This window comes from Lithobates pipiens, unplaced genomic scaffold (assembly GCF_037356315.1).
Source record: "Lithobates pipiens isolate NorthernLeopardFrog02 unplaced genomic scaffold, aLitPip1_a1.2 Scaffold_18, whole genome shotgun sequence".
Lineage (NCBI taxonomy): Eukaryota > Metazoa > Chordata > Amphibia > Anura > Ranidae > Lithobates > Lithobates pipiens.
The window spans coordinates 407,239,280-407,261,196 of NW_027507758.1; the positions used below are offsets into that span (position 1 = coordinate 407,239,280).

General features: G+C 39.4%; 1 protein-coding gene across 2 annotated transcripts in view; it reads right to left on the minus strand.

Moving 5' to 3' along the window:
* KCNMB2 (potassium calcium-activated channel subfamily M regulatory beta subunit 2) overlaps positions 1–21,917 on the minus strand; it is an 828,748-nt gene that overhangs the window by 612,980 nt on the left and 193,851 nt on the right. The window lies entirely within an intron of this gene.

Consider the following 21,917-nt stretch of genomic DNA (forward strand, 5'->3'; position numbering starts at 1 on the left):
CCTGCACTGCAAAAACTGATCCTCAAATTCCTTTACAGATTTATTCAGCGTAAAAATGCCATAAACATGTTTCCACTAAAAATTCCATAACGTCCTTGCTAGATGACATTCCATGAAAGCAATGAACATCAACTATTTTTATATATTTTTGACTGTTTAGTTCCACATACAAAAACAGGGAAAAAGTGGTCTGTTGCTGTGTATTAATGCACGTGTGTTAGTATGTGCCATGTCACCCAATATCATGCCTCATATTAAGGCAGCCCATTCATTAGAATTGGCAGCCAATGCACCCTGGACCCTAAAATGACATGCGCCAATATTTCCAAGGCTGTACAGCACAACCAACAAGGTGTGAGATGCGTTGGGGTGTCTTAGAAAATAAAGGGCACAAACTCACAAACCTGAGCATGGAGTGTTGCGATGAGCACCAAAATGCATAATTGTGAATGGCCTTGAAGTTGTAAGGGTGTTTGGATCGGCATAAAAATCACATTAAAGTGGTTTCTAAACCCCATTCATGAAATTTGACCTGGGCAATATATCTGTAGTGTTTACTTTCTGTATCTCTCTCCAAAATACTAAGTGCTGTGTCTTTCTGCTGCTCCATTCCTCTGTTATCAGCAGAGTCACTTCTGACAAGTTCTCCGTCACATGAGATAATAGAAGCTGGAAATTTGTGTCGGAGAGGGAGCTTAGAGATAAATAAGCAGGGAGCTTGTCTATTCACAGCACAGCTCTGCATGTAACTTCATTCTTCTGCCTATGTGGAAGTGGGGTGTGTGCCTTTTCTCCTCTCAGCTCTCACACAAAATATGCCAAGATTCCACACCCACCCCTATGTTCTGCTGAAAGAGGAAGAAAGATTTCTAGCACAATCTGCACTTTCCAAAGAGTGTAGAAAGGGGAAGACGGCACATATACAAGTAAAACGAATGTAGGAGAATTTGTTTCATCTCTGTGCATCATCTGAGGATGTTCTCTTCACTGGGTACAGGAGAGGGATTACATCCACTTTAAGTAAACAGTAGAAGAAGTCCTTTTTGATTTAAATAGAAAGACTCCAATGCACACCATGTATTTAACCACTTGCCTACCAGCCGCTGTCATTATAATGAGGCAGGTTGGGTTGTTGCCATAGGTGTACATCGGCTCCTTCAAGAGCCATAGTAGGCGTACACACCGCTGCATGACGGGGTCTCAATGCACGTGGCTGGTGGCCAAGATGTCTGCCGGAAAGCCGTGATTGTGGGAAAGAGAACCAGAACAGGGATCTGTCAATGTAAACGAACAGATTCCTGTTCTGACAAGGGAGTAGATAGAGATCTGCTGCTCCTAGTGATTAGAAACAGCGATCTATCTCCTCCTTCAGTCAGTCCCATCCCCCCACAGTTAAAACACCTCTCAGGGAACACATTTAACCTCTTGATCACCCCCTAGTGTTAACCCCTTCCCTGCCAGTGATATTACACAGTAATCAGTGCTTTTTTATAGCACTGATCACTGTATAAATGTCAATGGTCCCAAAAAAGTGTCAAAAGCGTCCGATCTGTCTGCCACAATGTCGCAGTCCCACAAAAATTCGCAGATCACCGCCACTTAAAGTAAAAAAATAAATAAATAAAATGGCATACATTTCCCATTTTTTAGGTGCTATAACATTTGCGCAGACCAATCAATGTATGCGATTTTTTACCAATAATATGTCGAATACATATTGGCCTAAACTGATCAATAATTTTTTTTAAGGCTTTTTTTGGATATTTATTATTGCAAAAAGTAAAAAAAAAATTTTTTTTCAAAATTGTTGCTTTTTTTTGTTTAAAGTGCAAAAAATAAAAAACCGTAGAGGTGATCAAATACCACCAAAAGAAAGCTCTATTTGTGGGAAAAAAGGATGTAAATTTTACTTGGGTACAGCGTCGCACGACTGCGCAATTGTTAGTTAAAGTGACGCAGTGACGCAAAAAAATGGCCTGGTCCTTAAGTGGTTAAGGTAGATATTAAGGCAAAAATACATATTTCTTATTTTAATTTCAATATAGTAAGCAATTAGCTCAAGGAGAGGATTTAGGAGGGCAAGCAATTAAAATGGGCAGGCACACACACATGAAATTGCCACTCTCCTCAGCTCCCATTGACCGCATTGCACCAAGACATCACACGACACACTCAGGCACTGCCTCTGCCAGACCTGACTACTTCCAGTGCTGCCCGAACACTCTGTAGCAGGCAACTGAATGGTCTTGCCTGGCTCCGAGCATCACAGCCATATTTTTAACTGGCAACCTTTTCCTGTCACTGGCATTTACTGGCAGGAGAAAAGTTCCTGTTTTGTACTGGCTTCCAGTAAAAATACTGATGGTTGGCAAGACTGCCCTCTGCATCTGATCAGATGCATTTGTTACCCCAACAATTCATATTCCTGATATTGTATTAATATTAGTAATAATATTCTTGATATTTTATTAACATTATTATTATTACTACATGAGATTATTATTTTTACTTTTATTCATAGACATCTTGTTACATCAAACTCCTGATGAGTGGACCTTACTAGAATCCACGAAACGCGTAGAGTTCCATGGATACTAAGATATCTCCACTCATTCATAGACCAAGTGTGTAACCTACTACGACATTTTATGAACATTACTATATGTGTGGTGTTTTCTCATATATGGATTTCCCTATGACTATTTTCCTGTATATGTTTGTATGATTATTGCATATATGTTTGATGTATTTTTGTACATCATGAAATATATAACAAATCATTAATTGTATCCAAGTTGTACAGTATTTACTTAGTGACCTACCTCAGTCAAAGTCCCATGACCATTGCCTTGTATTTATATCTATATATAAGAATGGAGGTGGGTCATGTATTCTTAATTTTTTTTTGTCATATTTCTAATATGTGGCTTTTGTACTATGTGCTTATATGAAAACGTATCCTGTTCTCTTTGTATTGCTTCCTTTGTGTGAAATCCCTGGTGTTCCTGTCAGTCCCTCTGCTTTCCTATTAAAATCTGACTACACTAAGCAGAAGAGCACAGTGTGGTCAGTTCTCTTGCTACGCAGGGAACTCAGCCTGCTCTCCTCCAATAATGACTCGTCTTGATAAGTACCTCATTATTATTATTTACGATTTATATAGCGCCAACAGTTTACGCAGCGCTTTACAATGTATAGGGGGACAACACAATTACAGTACAATACAAAAGGTACAGGAGGGCCCTGCTCGTAGAGCTTACAGTCTAAAGGGAGGGGGTGGTGGTAGGAAGCTCAGTGTGCTGCTGCTTTCCCTCCCACCAGCTCTTATACAGCTGAGAACAGAGGAGACAAAGGGAAGGTGATCACTTATAGAAAAAGGGGGGAAAAAAAAGGTCATTATAATTCTTTTTAAATCTATACACAAATGCTTTGCCTTTCAGTTCTAATTCGAACTGGGTGGGTTGTTTTACAAGGTGATCATTTACAACCACTTTAAAACAGTTTCACTTCACCTCATTACACATCACCTTGTTTTATACCAGCCTTTCTCAACCTTTTCAACACAGAGGAACCCTTGAAATAGTTCTCCAGTCTCAGGGAACCACTGCTAAAAATGAGTAATCTACAACTCATGATACATTAGTGTGATGGTCAGTGGGAAGAATGGTCCTTACACTTGTGTTCATTGGGAAGAATTACCTCCCTACAGATAGCTAAAATGATCAATGGTGTCAGTCTCAGAGGCAGAAATTGCCCAATGCTGAAGGAACCCCTAGCAACCTTTGGAGGAACCTTAGGGTTCCACGGAACCCTGGTTGAGAATCGCTGATTTATACTATAATGAATCAGGCGCAGGGTGTTTTCAGAAATTCAGCATGTTTAGCACTTCTTTAGATGAACAGAGAAACTGCACCAGACATAGCTCTTTCAAGTAACACGTGGCTTCTGAATTTATTGCATTAAAATAATAATAATAATAATAACAGTAATAATATTTACTTTTAATTTGACTTCCTATACCTCAAACACATTTAGATAATAGCAAATGTTGTGTAACTGGGACATTAGAATGCTCTTTGTTGTGCTTTAATAAGATGTGGTCTATCAGGAGCACTGATATCTGTTGTGTCCGGATTTTAGGAGTCAGAAAGGGATATATTTGCTCACTGTCATGTCAGCTATTCAAAGGTCAGGATTCGAAAACATATACTTGGATATTTTAACAGCTCACCGTTTGTTCTTTAGGGTCAGAGAACACTTCAAAAGAAACTTTTCTTTAGGGAAGATACTATTACTCCATTCCCAACCTGTAATTGCTAGTTGCCTGGTTGCCATCCTCACCCTTTGGCTTCAATGCTATGCTTTGAGTCACTAACTCAGAATAAACATTCAAATAAGGAGTTCTGTCTTTCATGTTCTGTACACTTGCTCCAGACTAGTAAAGTTTTGCCAGGCAACTAGCATTTTCAGAAGGAGGTTAACAATAGCAGCCTGTGTCTCTCTATTAAGAAATGTTTAACCACTTGCAGACCCCCGCAGTAATTTTAATGCGGCAGGCAGCATGTACAGGCACCATCATGTATTTGTACGTCAGTACCTTTTCCTGGCTTTAGGGCCTGTGCACACGCAATGAGATTTTGTCAGCGGGTTTCAGGCAATAATTCATGGTTGAGACCTGCTGATTGGTTGTGTCCAACCACGGCTCAGAGCCCTGTGTTGACAAACACACAGGGCTCTGTACATAGAGAATGATCTGCCCGTTTATTCTTCCTGCAAACTAGCAAGAACGAACAAACAGATTTTCAGTAAAAAGCAGCACATATTACATACATTAACACTTGTTAGGCACACACTTAACCCCTGTGATTACCCCAGAGATGTTAACTTCTTCCCAGTCAGTGTCATTAGTACAGTGACAGTGTATAGTATTATCACTGATCACTGTGTTAGTGTCTCTGGTGATATCAGTGTCTTTTAGTCAGTTCTCCCACCCAGTGTCAGTTAGTGTCAGATTGCCCACTGCATCACAGTCCCTGACCATTACCAGTATTAGATATACAATAGTTTGTAGATGCTATAACTTTCACACAAAACCAATATACTATTTTGGGGATTTTTTTTTACCAAAGACATTTAGGAAGATTTATTTTTTTATTTTTTATTGGATATGTTTTATAGCAGAAAGCTAAACATATTGTTTTTTTTTTTTTTTTTTTTAATTTTCAGTATTTTTTTTTCATTTATATAATAATAATAAAAAAAAACACTGGTAATCAAATACTAACTCACGTGACTAGTTGCTAGGGGCAATACAATTGCTATACAGTAGTTAACAATAATACTGAATATTGGAATACGAACTAAAAAAAATGTCAAAAAACAAATCTTTGTATTTTAACATTTAAAAAATACCTTCCTGCTGTAGAAATGTGAGTAGTTATATTACAACAAACTCCTGAAAAACTGGCACGCATTAGGGATCATTAGCCTGGTTCAGTGCTTTGTACTCAATCTATATTTTCTGGTTTTAGTGTGACATTACTCATGCACAGACAAGAATTACTGAAGGCTTGACATTGGAAATATAGTAAATAACACAATAAGTTCATAATAGACTATTGTCAGTTGTTTACACTCAATGTTCTTCCCAGTTATCCAGGGACATTTTTGCTACTTATTTTTGCTGACTTCTGTGCTTACATCTCAGGGTTTTAAATAGAAAACAGTATAGCGCAACTTAATGTTTCAACATTGGCTTTCCAACAACTATTACAATGCTTCTTGCAATTTTTGTTTTGTAATTGTGTATAGACGGTCAAAATAACAGGCATCTTCAATAAGGTAGTAAAATAATGAGAATAATATTCCATAACAGCCAATTTTATTCCAGTTTACTGAGTTTGCTAGATAGTCAAAAACTATTTCAGATTGTTTTTGTTAGTTACTGCATTTTTTACATACAGTAGCTCTTTACCTTTCTTAATATGTATTTACGTTTTTTTTAATTTATGTTAACTGAAAATACGTTCTTTCGAGAAAGACTAAAATATTTTATTCATACAGGTATCAGCCTTTAAAGATATATACTTTTGTAATGCATATTACAGTATTTGTGTCCAGGTCTCTGGTGTTTGGGCACAGTCGCTTTAGAAGGTGCAATTTTCAAAATGGTGTCTAATTTCATTAATAAGGTGAAATAACCTGATATCAGCTCAGTGTAAATTTTAATAATAATCACTGTAAGCAATGTTTTTTAAATTTGGGTTTCTCTTACTTAGGTATTTTGCTTCCTGTATCATCTTTCTGCTAAATGGACAGAAATGGCAATTCTGATTAATTATCCATTTAATAAAATGGAGGAGGAAATGTAACCCAGGAAGCTGAATTTATTAAACCAGTGTCGTCTGCTTGGCTGTGAAGCTTAACAGATGTGTGTAAATCACAAAAATAATTGTAGAGGATAAAAAATCCTTTGTTAGAAAAATCAGTAAGCATGCATATTGTATTTCAACTGTGTATAAAGGTGGGTCGTTTATGTAGTAGAAGAGGGTTAAAACATCTCTCTAGTTTATTTTTGTTTGTTTCTTTAAGGCATGAATACCATTGGGGAGATTTGGATAGAACAAGGCCACTATGGCTGAAATGTGTTAACATATAATGTACATGTTCATCTTTTATGGAGTTACAATACATTTGGACTTAGTGAAGAGCATATGTGGAGTTGCGGATTGTTTTCTATCCATTTACTTCATTAGCAGCTGAGCGATTGTGCATCCTGCACCCGAAAGCTCAGGAGGATCTCTACATAATCTGGGGTAGTAGCACCTGTGATGCAACAGGAAGTGAATAAAATTCCCTCTGCAACAACTGTTAATTGAAAAGGTGTCCAATTTTGATGATTTACCTTCACCTCTTGCTCTGTTACCAATTCTAAGGGTGGCTTCACACTAATCCACTGTACTTTAGTCACAGCACAGTGTGGGCTAGTTGCGCTTTCATTAAATAGGCTTGTGTTATGTCCCATAGTTTTGGTGTATTTTCTAAAAGCGCATTAAAACTGCGGGATATAATTGAAGTCTATGGGAAAGCACCACTAACTCACATGAAAAAAACACAGGTACACTATGTTGCACTAGTGCTGCAGTCAAAGCACAGTGGGGGCAGTATGAAAGAGCCCTAAAGTTGTGGATTTTTATTTTCATTTAATTTTGTTTTGAAGACAGTAGTCACCAGTACAAATAGAGGGGCAAATCAACAAAAAAAAAAACAGGCTGAGGGTCTAACCATTCCCTAATCTATCTAAAACTATACACTTTGAAACTCATCTACAGGCTCCTTCCTTGGAGCCCCTTACCCCAGCACTATGTTGGCTTTATTTTTTCATAAACTTTCCTTTGTAAGAGGTCCTTAGGCTGGGCACCTGATGTGCTGGGTCCTCTCCCTGTTCAGGCAGCCCCACTCCCTGCATCAAGACACTGTACATGAAGGGTAACATTGTAACACCCATTTAGGAGATGTTCTCATGATACCCTACATTCACACCATGACCTCAGTCTTTCGGATTGGAATGACATTTGGTGGAATGACAGAGGTGAAAAGGAAATACTTGGGGAGCGCCCCAAATTGAAGAGGAGTATTGCAGCTTGTGCTGCTTTTTTAATTTAAGCTGCTATAGTATTGGTGTGCCCCTTTGTCTCAAGTTCTGTTAAGATGATAAAAAAAAAAAAACATGTCGCAGAGCATGATCTGCGCTAAAATAAAGTGATTTTGCAGTATATTAGTAAAGAATGTATCATCATAAGGATGATATATTTCAACTGTGAAATACTTATAATTCTGTAAACTGTAAACGGTTACTAGTACATAGTAGTAGTAGGTTGTAAACCTCAGACATGAAACATGAGCAAAGCATATCCCTCTATAGTGTGTACTTATCTGAATCAGAGATCTCTCTGATCTTGTCTCTCTCTGCAAGAGTTACTTCTGACAATTGTTCCCAACAAAACAGCCTCATGGGTGATGATCTGTCCTCCTGTAGCACACAGCAGGCGACTCCTAGCCATAGCTCTGTGTATTTTAACATGATCCTGTATGCCTGTGTAGAAGGATTGTGTCCCTTTCCTCCAATCAACTGTCAGATATCAGGGAACTCTATGTTGCTCTGTATGCTCTGAAGTGTGCGTGTGACATCAGATCCTCATCCACTGCTGTTGGAGCTAAACAAAATCATTTGATCTGTGTGGTTTTAAAATGTTCTACAGAAGAGATGGCTGCAGATACACATGTATCACCTATGTAGGATGATTTGTTTCCTCTCTGTGTATCACCTAAGGCTTGTTACTTCACTGGGTATCTTTAAGGGTTCACAACCATTTTAAGGAAAACATTGCGAACATTGTACCTGTGTACTTTTACATTTTATGTTAGAAAAAGTAAAATAAATTCACTACTATGCAAGCAAGAGTATACTGTGCATTTATTCAGTGTTAATACATACCTTTCTGTTTTTGAAATTAGAGTCATTCAATTCAAAGGTGAAAAGAGATTTGCATATAAATATATAGACTCAAAGGATCGTGGGTATAATTGTCATCATCCCAATGTATAGTTTTTGAAGCATGTTCTCATTTATTATTATTATTATTATTATTATGATTTGGGATTTATATAGCGCCAACAATTTACTCAGCGCTTTACAATATAAAAGGAGACAATACAGTTACAATACAATAAGATACAAGAGGATTAAGAGGGCCCTGCTTCAGAAGAGCTTACAATCTAATAGGGTGGGGCAGGTGGGGAATGAGCTGATGGAAGTGGTAGGAGATTCGTTTGAAACATGATAGGCTTCCCTGAAGAGATGAGTTTTCAGGGATCGTCTGAAGGTAGCAAGAGTAGGGGATAGCCGGGCCAGTGGTGGTAGCGAGTTCCAGAGGATGGGAGATGCTCTGGAGAAATCCTGGATGATGAGCATGGGAGGAGGAGACAAGAGAGCTTGAGAGTAGGAGGTCTAGAGAAGAGCGGAGAGGACGATTTGGGTGATATTTGGAGGCAAGATTGGTGATGTAGCTCGGGCCAGAGTTGTGAATGGCTTTGTATGTTGTGGTTAATATTTTGAATTTCATTCGTTGGGTGATTGGGAGCCAGTGTAGGGATTGGAAATAATTTGGTGATATTTTTAAGGCAATCACACATATTACTTATTCTAAAATAATTTATTGAAAAATTGTATCATTTAAAATTGTAATGACAAGAAAAAATATATTGTACAATCTAAACATTAACTCGAGTCAAAATGTCATATGTCAAAATATTTCAGAGATAGTATACAAAGTGGTATCCCCCATCTAGAGGGTAACATTACACCCTAAACAGTAATAAACTAAAGTGTGGAACTGTATGTTTAACCACTTGCTTACTGGGCACTTAAACACCCTTCCTGCCCAGACCAATTTTCAGCTTTTGGTGCTCTCACACTTTGAATGACAATTACTCAGTCATGCAACACTGTACCCAAATGAATTTTGTGTCCTTTTTTTCCCACAAATAGAGCTTTCTTTTGGTGGTATTTGATCACCTCTGGGGTTTTTATTTTTTGCGCTATAAATGAAAAAAAGACCGAAAATTTTGAAAAAAAACACATATTTCTTTGTTTCTGTGATAAAATTTTGCAAATTATAATTTTTTTTTCATAAATTTTGGCCACAATTTATACTGCTACATATCTTTGGTAAAAATAACCCAAATTATTGGATATTATTTGGTCTTTGTGAAAGTTAGAGAGTCTACAAGCTGTGGTGCGAATCGCACAAAATTGATCACATCTGATGTACTGGTGGCCTATCTCATTTCTTGTGACCCGAACAAGTCAGGAAAGTACAAATACCCCCCAAATGACCCCTTTTTTGAAAGTAGACATTCCAAGGTATTTACTAAGATGCATGGTGAGGTTTTTGATGTTGTCATCTTTTTCCCACAATTCTTTGCAAAATGAAGATTTTTTTTTTTTTTTTTTTTTCTCACAAAATTTTTAATGTAATAGGTTATTTCTCTCACATGGCATGTGTATACCACAAATGACACCCCAAAATACGTTCTGCTACTCCTTCTGAGTATTACGATACCAAATGTGTGAGACTTTTACACAGCCTGGCCACATACAGAGGCCCAATATTGAAATAGCACCATCAGGCGTTCTAGGAGCATAAATTACACATTTCATTTCTCAACCACCTATTACAGTTTTGAAGGACCTGGAACACCAGGACAATGGAAATGCCCACAAAGTGACCCCATTTTGGAAAGCTAACACCCCAACGTATAATCTATGAGGCATATTGAGTCGTTTGAATGGTTCATTTTTTTCCAGAAGTTTTGGGAAAATGTGGAAAAAAAATGAAAACGCATTTTTTTTACGCAAAGTTGTCCATTTATAAGATATTTCCAACACATAGCATGTACACAGCAAAAATGACACCCCAAAATACATTCTACTACTCCTCCTGAGTATAACGATACCAAATGTGTGAGACTTTTACACAGCCTGGCCACATACAGAGGCCCAATATTGAAATAGCACCATTAGGCGTTCTAGGGGCATAAATTACACATCTCATTTCTCAACCACCTATTACATTTTTGAAGGCCCTGGAGCACCAGGACAATGGAAATGCCCACAAAGTGACCCCATTTTGGCAGATGACACTGACAGGAGACGCTGATGTGGCAGGTGACACTGACAGGTGACGCTGATTTGGCAGGTGACACTGACAGGTGACGCTGATGTGGCAGGTGACACTGACAGGTGACGCTGATGTGGCAGATGACACTGACAGGTGACGCTGATTTGGCAGATGACACTGACAGGTGACGCTGATGTGGCAGGTGACACTGACAGGTGACGCTGATTACAGGTGACACTGACGTGGCAGGTGGCACTGACAACACGTGGCACTGACAAATGGCACTGGAGGCAGATGGCACTGGAGGCAGATGGGGCTGACAGATGTCGCTGACAGATGTCGCTGGCAGATGTCGCTGGCAGATGTCGCTGACAGATGTCGCTGACAGATGGCACTGGCAGATGGTGCTGGCTATTTGCTCTGGCAAATGGGGCTGGCAGATGGCAGTGCGGCTGGCAGATGGCGCTGGCAGGTGGCACTGGCGGCACTGGCACTGGCGCTGGTGGCACTGGCGGCACTGGCGCTGACGGTACTGGCGCTGACGGCACTGGGGCTGACGGCACTGGGGCTGACGGCACTTCGGCTGAAGGATGGCACTGGCGTTGGCAGGTGGCACTGGCAGGTGGCACTGGCACTGGCACTGGCAGGTGGCGCTGGCACTGGTAGGTGGCACTGGGGTGACGGCACTGGGGTGACGGCACTGGGGTGATGGCACTGGGGCTGACGGATGGCACTGGCAGGTGGCACTGGCGCTGGCAGGTGGCGCTGGCACTGGTGCTGGTAGGTGGCACTGGCGGCACTGGCACTGGCGGCACTGGCGGCACTGGCGCTGACGGCACTGGGGCTGACGGCACTGGGGCTGACGGCACTGGCGCTGACGGCACTGGGGCTGACGGATGGCACTGTCGCTGGCACTGTCGCTGACAGGTGGCGCTGGCAGGTGGCACTGGCGGCACTGGCACTGGGCTGACAGATGGCACTGGGCTGACAGATGGCACTGGGCTGACAAATGGCACTGGGTTGACAAATGGCACTGGGTTGACAAATGGCACTGGCACTGGGGCTCACAATTGGCACTGGGGCTGACAATTGGCACTGGGGCTGACAATTGGCACTGGGACTGACAATTTGCACTGGTACTCAATACGGATACAATGTTTCACTCACAGATCCTCTCTCTCCTCACACGCTGTCTCTGTGTGAGGAGAGAGAGACACGGCAATGGGAGATGATCTCATATGTTTACATTTGAGATCATCTCCTATTGGCAGCTTAGATCGCTCTGTGAACGGCCGCTTTGATTGGCCGTTCACGGCGATCTGTATTCGCCTGTCTCCGGGAGACACGGCGAGTGCAAAACTTCCGCGATGCGCGCCCCCGGCGGCGCGCATTGCGGAAGTAAACACCTGGCCGTCCAGGGACGGCCAGGCGAGGGAAGCCGCCCGCCCGAAGGCCGGCATTCGGCTATAGGGCGGGCAGGAAGCGGTTAAATAAACTCAGACAATGTGCATAAATATTAAAGTGCAATACACCAGGTCACATTGTGCGCTTGACAAAAAACTTGATATGAGAAATCCTCTATAGATGACAGTGAGATAATATTAAGTATATATCCGAATATATAGATGATATGACAAAAAAAAAAAAAAAAAAAACCTGAGTGTCGTTATAAAAGTGCAAAACAGATCAAAGAATACACAAAATACTAATAATCCATGTGTAGTGTGTCACGTGTCTGAACAAAATACTAATAGTCCATAAGCAGTGAAATGTGTGTTTGAGCAAAAATTCCAAAAACAAAAATAAGGTGAACTATAGTTATATAGAGAGCATATCCATTTAATGATAAAATGCGTCCATTTGGTGATCAACAAAGCAGTATCCTGCGTGCTCCAAAGGCAGGGGGTGGATTCCACCAGTGCTCCTATCCGTATAATATCCTCACACTAGGTGCAGTAATTACCTTACCTTACTGCTGTAAGGTAAACAGCATTTCCAAAGTGACGCTTGTTGTCCAATGTAGGTTCAGTAGGTGATGTAATCCTGGACTCTCATTCACCGTGGGCACGTTGTAACATGCAGAGAAAGCAAGGGGAACACTCCAATAGTGAAGTACGTATTCACAATTTATTGGGCATAAAACGAAGGTAAGGTACTCACATTTAAAACAATAATAAAAGCACAACTTAAACGAACGCGTGTCACGTTCGCGCTTCCGGACGTCACTTCCGGTGTCCTTACTGGCCAATTGTGTTCCTACGCGTATCGTCAAATGACTTCATCAGGGAATAACAACTGGGGTAAGGGCGAACGTATAAATAGTGTCAGTAATTAGCAGCCATTTTTGTGAAGTCCATTGTGGCCCCATCTACGGCCATTTTCTCGTGGGCTAATATATATAGAGTAATGGTCAACGGACGTGACAGTGACAGGAAATGTGCAAGCCTCACTTGCGATCATTTTGTGGGGGTATTTTTTTATTGTAGATTATCATTAACTGTTATAGCCCGCTGGGAAATACCCAGGAAACATTATTCTTATTGGCGCAGCCCCGAAGGTAATAACAGAGCAACCCTTCTCATTAGCGTACCTGCGCAATAACGTTCGTATTCTAAAATGACATCTAGCATAAAACAACAAAGAGGAAAAGTATAGGCAATACTGGGCGAATATATTAAAATTGAAAGTGATTAAATAAAAACAAAATAAAAGCTACACTAGTAAAACCATAGTCATAAAGTTATTATGTGTAAGAGATATCGATAATTATATAAAATCTTAAGGTGTGTGGTATAGCATGGCCAATAATTGGGAATCAGCTATTGGCGATATAAATTATCAACAGGTCCATTTAAAAAGCAGTGATGTCTAGGAGGGAGACAGTGATCTAAAACACACTTACGACTATTTACTAGATCACTAGCAGTGTATAAACTGAGTGATATGGGAAAAAGTTAAAAGTTATAGCTAAAATTGTGTGTATATGAGATCAACAATATATTGGACTAGGATGTAAGAATTCCATGATAACGGCCATCATAGATGGTCCTAACGGGAGTCATAATCGATCTCCAAGAGTAACACTAAAAACATAGACTGATTAAAAAAAGGGGAATAGAATATATATAAAAATAGAATAGAATAAGATAGAATATGTAAAAATATCAGAATCACTCTGATATGAACGTTGTAGTTTAGTATGAACGGTAGTCATAATCGATCTCCAAGAGTAACACTAAAAACAGAGACTGATTAAAAAAAAAAGGGGAATAGAATATATATAAAAATAGAATAGGATAAGATAAAATATATCAAAATATCAGAATCACTCTCAATTTAGGAGAGGACACCGGAAAAGAGATCCAAAATTCACATAATAGTAATTTTAAAAACATCCTAACAAAAGAAGCTTATAAATAATGTAGTCAAAAATCACTAATAAAACAATTAAGGTCAAAGTCAATATTGAGTCCCTGGGGCGCAAAAGTGTCTAAAGTGAAAATCCATCTAGACTCTGCCTGACTTAGTGTTCTGACCTTATGGCTCCCTCTCCAATGTCTTTTGTAGGGTTCGATACCCCAAAACATAAGCTGGGTAGGGTCCTTGTTATGGTGTATGCAAAAGTGCCTGGAAACGCTGTGCTTGTCGAAGCCATTAATGATGTTTTTAACATGCTCTTTTATTCGTACCCTTAAAGGTCTTTTGGTGCGGCCTACGTATTGCAAGCCACAACTGCATTGCAACACGTACACCGCTCCCTCGGTATTACAGCATACGAAATCTTTTATTTCGTACGTGTTCCCAGTGCTTGTAGACGTAAAATTAAATTTCTTTTCAGCTGGGCGTTTTGTTTTTAAGCATGAAAAGCACCTTTTACATGGGAAGAACCCTTTACCAGTGAAGAAAGTCAGGCCTGTGGGTGGGGGGTCGGGGACGTTCTTGACTATCTTGTCCCTTAAAGTCTTTGCCTTTTTGTACACAAATTTCGGGTATTCAGGCAACAATTCCTGTAAGTGTACATCTAAGCGTAGGATGTGCCAGTGTTTTCTGATAATCTTTTCAAATTTCTTGTGTTGAGCGTTGTAGTTTAATATGAGCGGTATCCCATCCATCCCTCGTGCCGGGGTGGTTTTATCTCTAATTAGAGTGGTTCGATCCATATTTTCGACTTCTGTAATTTTCTTTCTAATGTCTTCATTGTCATATCCCTTATTTATGAACCTCTGGCCTATCTTTTCAGCCTGCAGGCGGTAGTCCTTAGTGTTTGTACAGTTTCTGCGTAATCTTATCAGTTGACCCTTAGGAATATTACACAGCCAGTTGGTGTGATGGCAACTACCTCTTGGCAAGTAACTATTCCTATCGACATTTTTGAAATGGGTCTTTGTATATAATTTGTTATTATTTTGTGTCACTTCTAGATCTAGGAAAGATATTGATCCGGTACTCACTTCCCAGGATAGTTTAATGTTTCTGTTATTAATATTTAGTCCTTCCACGTGCCCACGGTGAATGAGAGTCCAGGATTACATCACCTACTGAACCTACATTGGACAACAAGCGTCACTTTGGAAATGCTGTTTACCTTACAGCAGTAAGGTAAGGTAATTACTGCACCTAGTGTGAGGATATTATACGGATAGGAGCACTGGTGGAATCCACCCCCTGCCTTTGGAGCACGCAGGATACTGCTTTGTTGATCACCAAATGGACGCATTTTATCATTAAATGGATATGCTCTCTATATAACTATAGTTCACCTTATTTTTGTTTTTGGAATTTTTGCTCAAACACACATTTCACTGCTTATGGACTATTAGTATTTTGTTCAGACACGTGACACACTACACATGGATTATTAGTATTTTGTGTATTCTTTGATCTGTTTTGCACTTTTATAACGACACTCAGGTTTTTTTTTTTTTTTTTTTTTTTTTTGTCATATCATCTATATATTCGGATATATACTTAATATTATCTCACTGTCATCTATAGAGGATTTCTCATATCAAGTTTTTTGTCAAGCGCACAATGTGACCTGGTGTATTGCACTTTAATATTTATGCACATTGTCTGAGTTTATTTAAACATACAGTTCCACACTTTAGTTTATTACTGTTTTGGTTGTCACTTGAGTACATGTTAATTTAATTAGATTTATGTAGTCGGAGCGCAACACCATTTCTTAACCATTATCACTTAATCTGGGGAGGGTGTATACCCCTGCCGGTGTTTTGCTGCAACCCCACTAGTTTTAGGACACATTGGTAGGCGCGAGAATACTTTTACTCTCATAACATTACACCCTGTTGGTGCATGGATGGATGAGTCCAGTAATGTGGGGGTATCCAATGCGTTTCAAAGAATACGTATAATTAACTTCTTCCTCAGGGGTATTACCACATAACATATTCAATATCTGGCTTGAGCATTATCATAGCTTCAAGGAGAGCTCCACCATACATTCATTGCCAACAGTTGATGCTATTCAGAGACTATCATTTAAAACTGTAATGACAAGATAAAATATATTGTACAATCTAAACATGAACTCGGGTCACATGTCATATATCAAAATATTTCAGAGATAGTATACAAAGTGGTATCCCCCATCTAGAGGCTAACATTACACATGGATGGATGAGTCCAGAAAGGTGGGAGTAACCAATGTGTTTCAAAGTATAGGAATACTTTACTTCCTCAGTGATATTACTACATAACATATTCAATATCTGGCTAGAGCATTTTCATAGCTTCAAGGAGAGCTCTGTCAGTTTGTCCTCGGATAAACCGGAGACAGTGCAAAAATATATCCTTCTCCACCAAAGTGGAAAGGAGGAATGGCAGTTTGGTGGAGAAGGATATATTTTTGTACTGTCTCCTGTTTATCTGAGGACAAACTGACAAAGCTCTCCTTATAGCTATGAAAGTGCTCTAGCCAGATATTGAATATGTTATGTAGTAATATCACTGAGGAAGTAAAGTATTCCTATACTTTGAAACACATTGGTTACTCCCACCTTTCTGGACTCATCCATCCATGTGTAATGTTAGCCTCTAGATGGGGGATACCACTTTGTATACTATCTCTGAAATATTTTGATATATGACATGTGACCCGAGTGTTTAGATTGTACAATATATTTTTCTGGTCATTACAGTTTTAAATGATATCATTTTTCAATACATGATTTTAAAATAAGTAATATGTTTGATTGCCTTAAACACTTCCCGACCGGCGCACGACGATGCACGTCGGCAGAATGGCACGGACAGGCAAATTGGCATACAGGTACGTCCATTTAAAATTCCTGCCATGCCATCTGGCCAGTCGGGACCCCCCTGAGTCCGACCGCGGGTCCTGGGGATTTGATCGCTGTGGGGATACCTGCGATCTTCTCATGGGGAGGGAGAACGGGGAGATGCCGATGTAAGCAGCATCTCCCCATTCTGCCTAGCAACAAGTGATACTGATCTCTGCTCCCGGTGATTGAAACAGAGATCAGTGATCTGTAAATCATAGCCACGCCCCCCCACAGTTAGAAACACGCCCCTAGGACACATTCAACCCCTACACTGCCACCTCCTGGTTAACCCCTTTACTGCCAGTGTCATTTACACAGGAATCAGTGCATTTGTATAGCACTGATCGCTGTATAAATGACAATGGTCCCAAAAATGTGTCAAAAATGTCTGATGTGTCCGCCATAATGTCGCAGCCACAATAAAAATCGCTGATCGCCGCCATTACTAGTAAAAAAAAAAAATGCCATAAAACTACCACGCAATTGTCAGTTAAAGCGCTGAAGTGCCGAATCGCAAAAAGTGCTCTGGTCTTAAGCCAGCAAAGTGGTCCGGGTCTTAAGTGGTTAAAAATCCAACCAAAACGAGAACATTCTTCAAAAAATAAATAAATAAAGGAGATTTGCATGTAAGATAAAGTTAAACCTAACAGAGAAGCCAGTTCAGGGGATTCAACTAATCAATGTTTACTGGGAAAATCTATATTTTATTGACAGTAAAGTGAACCTTTCAGTTCCCAAGCATGTTATTATAGGAACACCTTCTTAATCTACTCTATCAAATGCTTTCCAAACATGCAGCCTAAACAGATTTAGTTGTTGCTGATTAGATAGTTTTTACTTTTTATCAAAATTCAGCAGCTGATCCCTCGCTGTCACTAACGATTTTCCTGTCCACTGACATATGCAGAGAGCAAGTGACACAAGACTGTTATAGGAATAACTGAGGTGTGTTTAATGCACAGACTGTGAATGATAACCTGACTTTGCCTTCCTTATGCTGTGTGAAAGGCAAGATGGCAGCGCTCAATGGGGAATAAATGGGTCTCAAAGGGCACACTGAAGCAGAAACTTTGGTCTGATTATGAATCAGTGAGTTGCTTCGAAGGTGAAGAATTTGTATTTTATATTCTGTACATCTTGACATAAGAAAACATTTTTTTAGTGTGTTTGTGTGTAGTTTATATAGTGTACAATTTTAATTAGTAGTTAGAAAGATATACATGAAAAAATATTTTTTTTTGCAAAACAACATGAAATAGGAAAGCATTTTTCATTATTGCTGCCATTCCATATTCCCCCTGACATCAAGTTGAATAAATGGTCAAAGGTTATATTGTGTGTTTTGTATCAGTGTTGCTGGTCTAATTAACACTGCAGAAACTATTCTTCAGGTTGATCCCAATGGAATGGGGCATGGAAATATTGCTTTTTATACGTGCTGTCCTTGAAGCCATGCTGCCACAGCTACAAGTGAATGATATGACCCCTTTTTTTATACAGTATCATTTTATTTTGTAACAGTCAACCATGTTACATAATTATGACTGTGAAAAGTGAAAGAAATGCAAGCTTTTGTAGGCTACATCCTTCTTATTTCTAAAATTGGGCATTGGACCACATAGTCCATCAATCACAAGCTTTAAAGGGTCAGATGGCGCTCATGGATACTTAAAATGAGCCTCGCCTTCTTTACACAGTTTGCATAAACTTCTTTCTTTCTCCCCTTTTGTTGCAAAATCTTACTAAGTCAAGTTAAGCCCCCCCCCCCCCCCCCCAATACTTCTTTGTTGGAATCGGGACGGCTCTTCTGCCTTTTTTTATCCTAAGTGAGAATGACATATCCTCCCTCCCTGAAGCCTCCTGGGATATACATGTTATCTATCCCTGGAGGATTCTTAGTCATTTGAGGCACACTATGCATTCACCAGACAAATTTTGTGGACATGCATACTGGCACAAAATCAGGGGGATAACACTAGATACACTAGTTCTGTATGTATGTTTTGTGAGTCTGTCCGGCAGCACAGGTTCTTACTGCATGAAAAAAAAAATCTGAAAGGGGTGGTAAGTTCCCCGTTAAGCTGTAGAGAACCTTGTAGTTCCCTACCAGCAAACACACCACCCCCATCTTTACGCGTTTCACATTTTAGGTTGAAATCCAAGACAAAAAATAAATAAAAAGGTAAATATAATTGTAAACGTTGTACAGTGGTGCTGACACATTTTATGTTGACTCATACACCCTGGACTATGCATGGTGAGATACTGCCATCCTTTAACAAAGCCATGCTGTTTTTCAAAAAATAGAAACCAACTTTTATTAACATAACACATAACAACTGTTAAGGCTCACAGGAGCAGAAGACATAAAGTGAGAAGGACAAAGCTAGAATGTGCCTTATGTCATTCCTAAAATGCCTGTCATATGAAGATGAAGTACTTTTCAACCATGTGACTTGGTATGGAGTTAAGTATGAGAAAAAAGAGTGATAGAAGGGCAGGGATTATTGGGGGCATAATTCTGACAATATACTATTTTTGTGGTCACATACACTGTAGGCATAAAAGGTGTGTTAAAGCCCATCTCCGGTCAAAATTCTAAATCCATTTCCCGCCTATCCCTCCCCCTCAGGCCACTGTCAAATATTCAAAACATTTTTAAAACACAGGTTTTAAAGCCCTTTTTAAATTCATCTAAGTCTACTGTCACATAACCATCTGTAGTAACATTCCAGGAGTGAAGTCCACAACCAATACCAACCCTTGTAATGAAATAATAACATTGCCAATGTAAGAATCCCATCAACCAACATCCAATGGGAAGTGCCCATGTCACCAGGTAGCTATATAAGCATTCAATGAAAGACGTAGTCCAAAAGAAAGAAGATTTGGAACCTGGCATATAACATGACCAGAGAAACAGGTAAGCATTTTGCCAGTTTTAGTTTACTAGTGTGATTAGTTAGAGGAGGTGGGGTAAAGCTTAGTGTGTGTGTGTGTGTGTGTGTGTAGTGGTGGGGGATCCCTGACCAGAATTGAGCTCAAAATCAACATGGCTGATGGTTTTAAAGGTATATGAGCTACATCTACAGCATGGTTGCTCAACCTGTGGCCCTCCAGTTGTTGAAAAACTACAACTCTTGCCTTTGGGAGTCATGCTTGTTTAATTGACAGCCTTGCAATGCCTCATGGGACTAGTAGTCCTGCAACAGCTGGAGGGCCACAGGTTGAGCACCTATGATCTACAGCATGGTTTACAGAGAAAATCTTAGGGGGTAGTTGGATAGATAGATAGATAGATAGATAGATAGATAGATAGATAGATAGATAGATAGATAGATAGATAGATAGATAGATATGTAGATATATAGATAGATAGAGATACTGATCATTCTAAATTCGTTATCATGATCCTGTCATGTTCAGGAGGTATTTTGACTCTTTATTTCATCTAGTTGTTCACTTCTGCTTCCACCTATTCAGCTTCACACCTGTCCACCTTTACCTGCAAGATCACCTTTTCAATGGACACTTTCCAAATGTATATTGCACCAGTAAGTTCAGAGATGCTATTGGTGACCAGAACATTCCCCATGTCGCCCCTGAAGGTACCACCTCAATGTGACTCTCATCTTGCCTTTACTTGTTATTGTTCCTGTATGTAAATGCAGCCCCACTTAGGAAATCACATCAGTTTATTTGACACATAAGTGGAACATATTTATATATACTGTACATGGATGGTTAATTTGTACTGAATACAATGTGGTATCTTGTATTCTTAGTTTCAATGTAAATAACAAGACATTTTGGGTAACCAAATACTTGACGTCAATATAATGACTGTTATTTGTGCATTAATGGCGCGCAATGTATTTTAGTACAGATGCTTCTAGTAAAAGTCTTGACATAGAAGCAGTAAATGAAAGCCAGCTAATGCTTTTGAAAAAATTACAGCTTTCTTGAAATTCCACTATGCCTGTAAACTTTGCCCCTTCTCTAGTTATCCAGAGGACACCACACCTACTAGTCACCACTGCTATCAGGCACAACTACCTGTTGATCATCATAATAAGAAAGCCACTGGGTCAAGTCGACTTTTAGCAGTCTCTTATTTCAAAACATAGAAAAGTCCTATTATAAGACACAAGATGTTAATGTACAACCCATTGCGTAATAATAGCAATTCATTCTTCCTTATGCATTAATATTTTTCTACATTCTAAAACATGTTTCATTTGTAAAAGCAAAATCGAACAGCTAAATGAAAATATATTTATTAAGGCACTGTGATGGAAATAGGTGCCATGGGGAGAAATCACAATTTTGAATAAAACTAATGGCAATGCTTAACACCTCCACACTCTTATTACAGACGAAGGCTTAGCTGTGATGTTCATTATTAGCCTGCTTAGGGGTTACATTACTCTCTAACATTAAATAACGAGGCTCACAATCACCTGACTTCTTGACATCTATTTTATAGGTCATTAATAGCATCTTAATTTCTATTAAAATCAAACTATACTTACACGGTCACAACAAAAATGTAAAAAAAACAATTAACTGCTGTCTTGAATATTCGATTTTATAATAATGATTCGCCCACAGCAAAAGTGAAACGCACGCACAAGGACATAGAGAAATTACTCATACTGAATAGCCCTCCTTTGTTTACAATGTGAATATTTAACACGCTTCAGTAACATTTTGCATTCTGTCTCGGTTTAACTCCTGTGTGACCAGTGTTACTAACAGTCTGATCTACGTAATAGGTTGCTGCTGATCCATTTTTAACATTCTATTTCTGAAGGCTGCAAATCTGTCCAAATGTTATAACAATGCCATTTTTTTTTTTTTTTTAAGACAATGGATGAAGGAATGATCCTTTTAACTGCATATGTGAATTTAAAATCTATAAAGCAGTCGC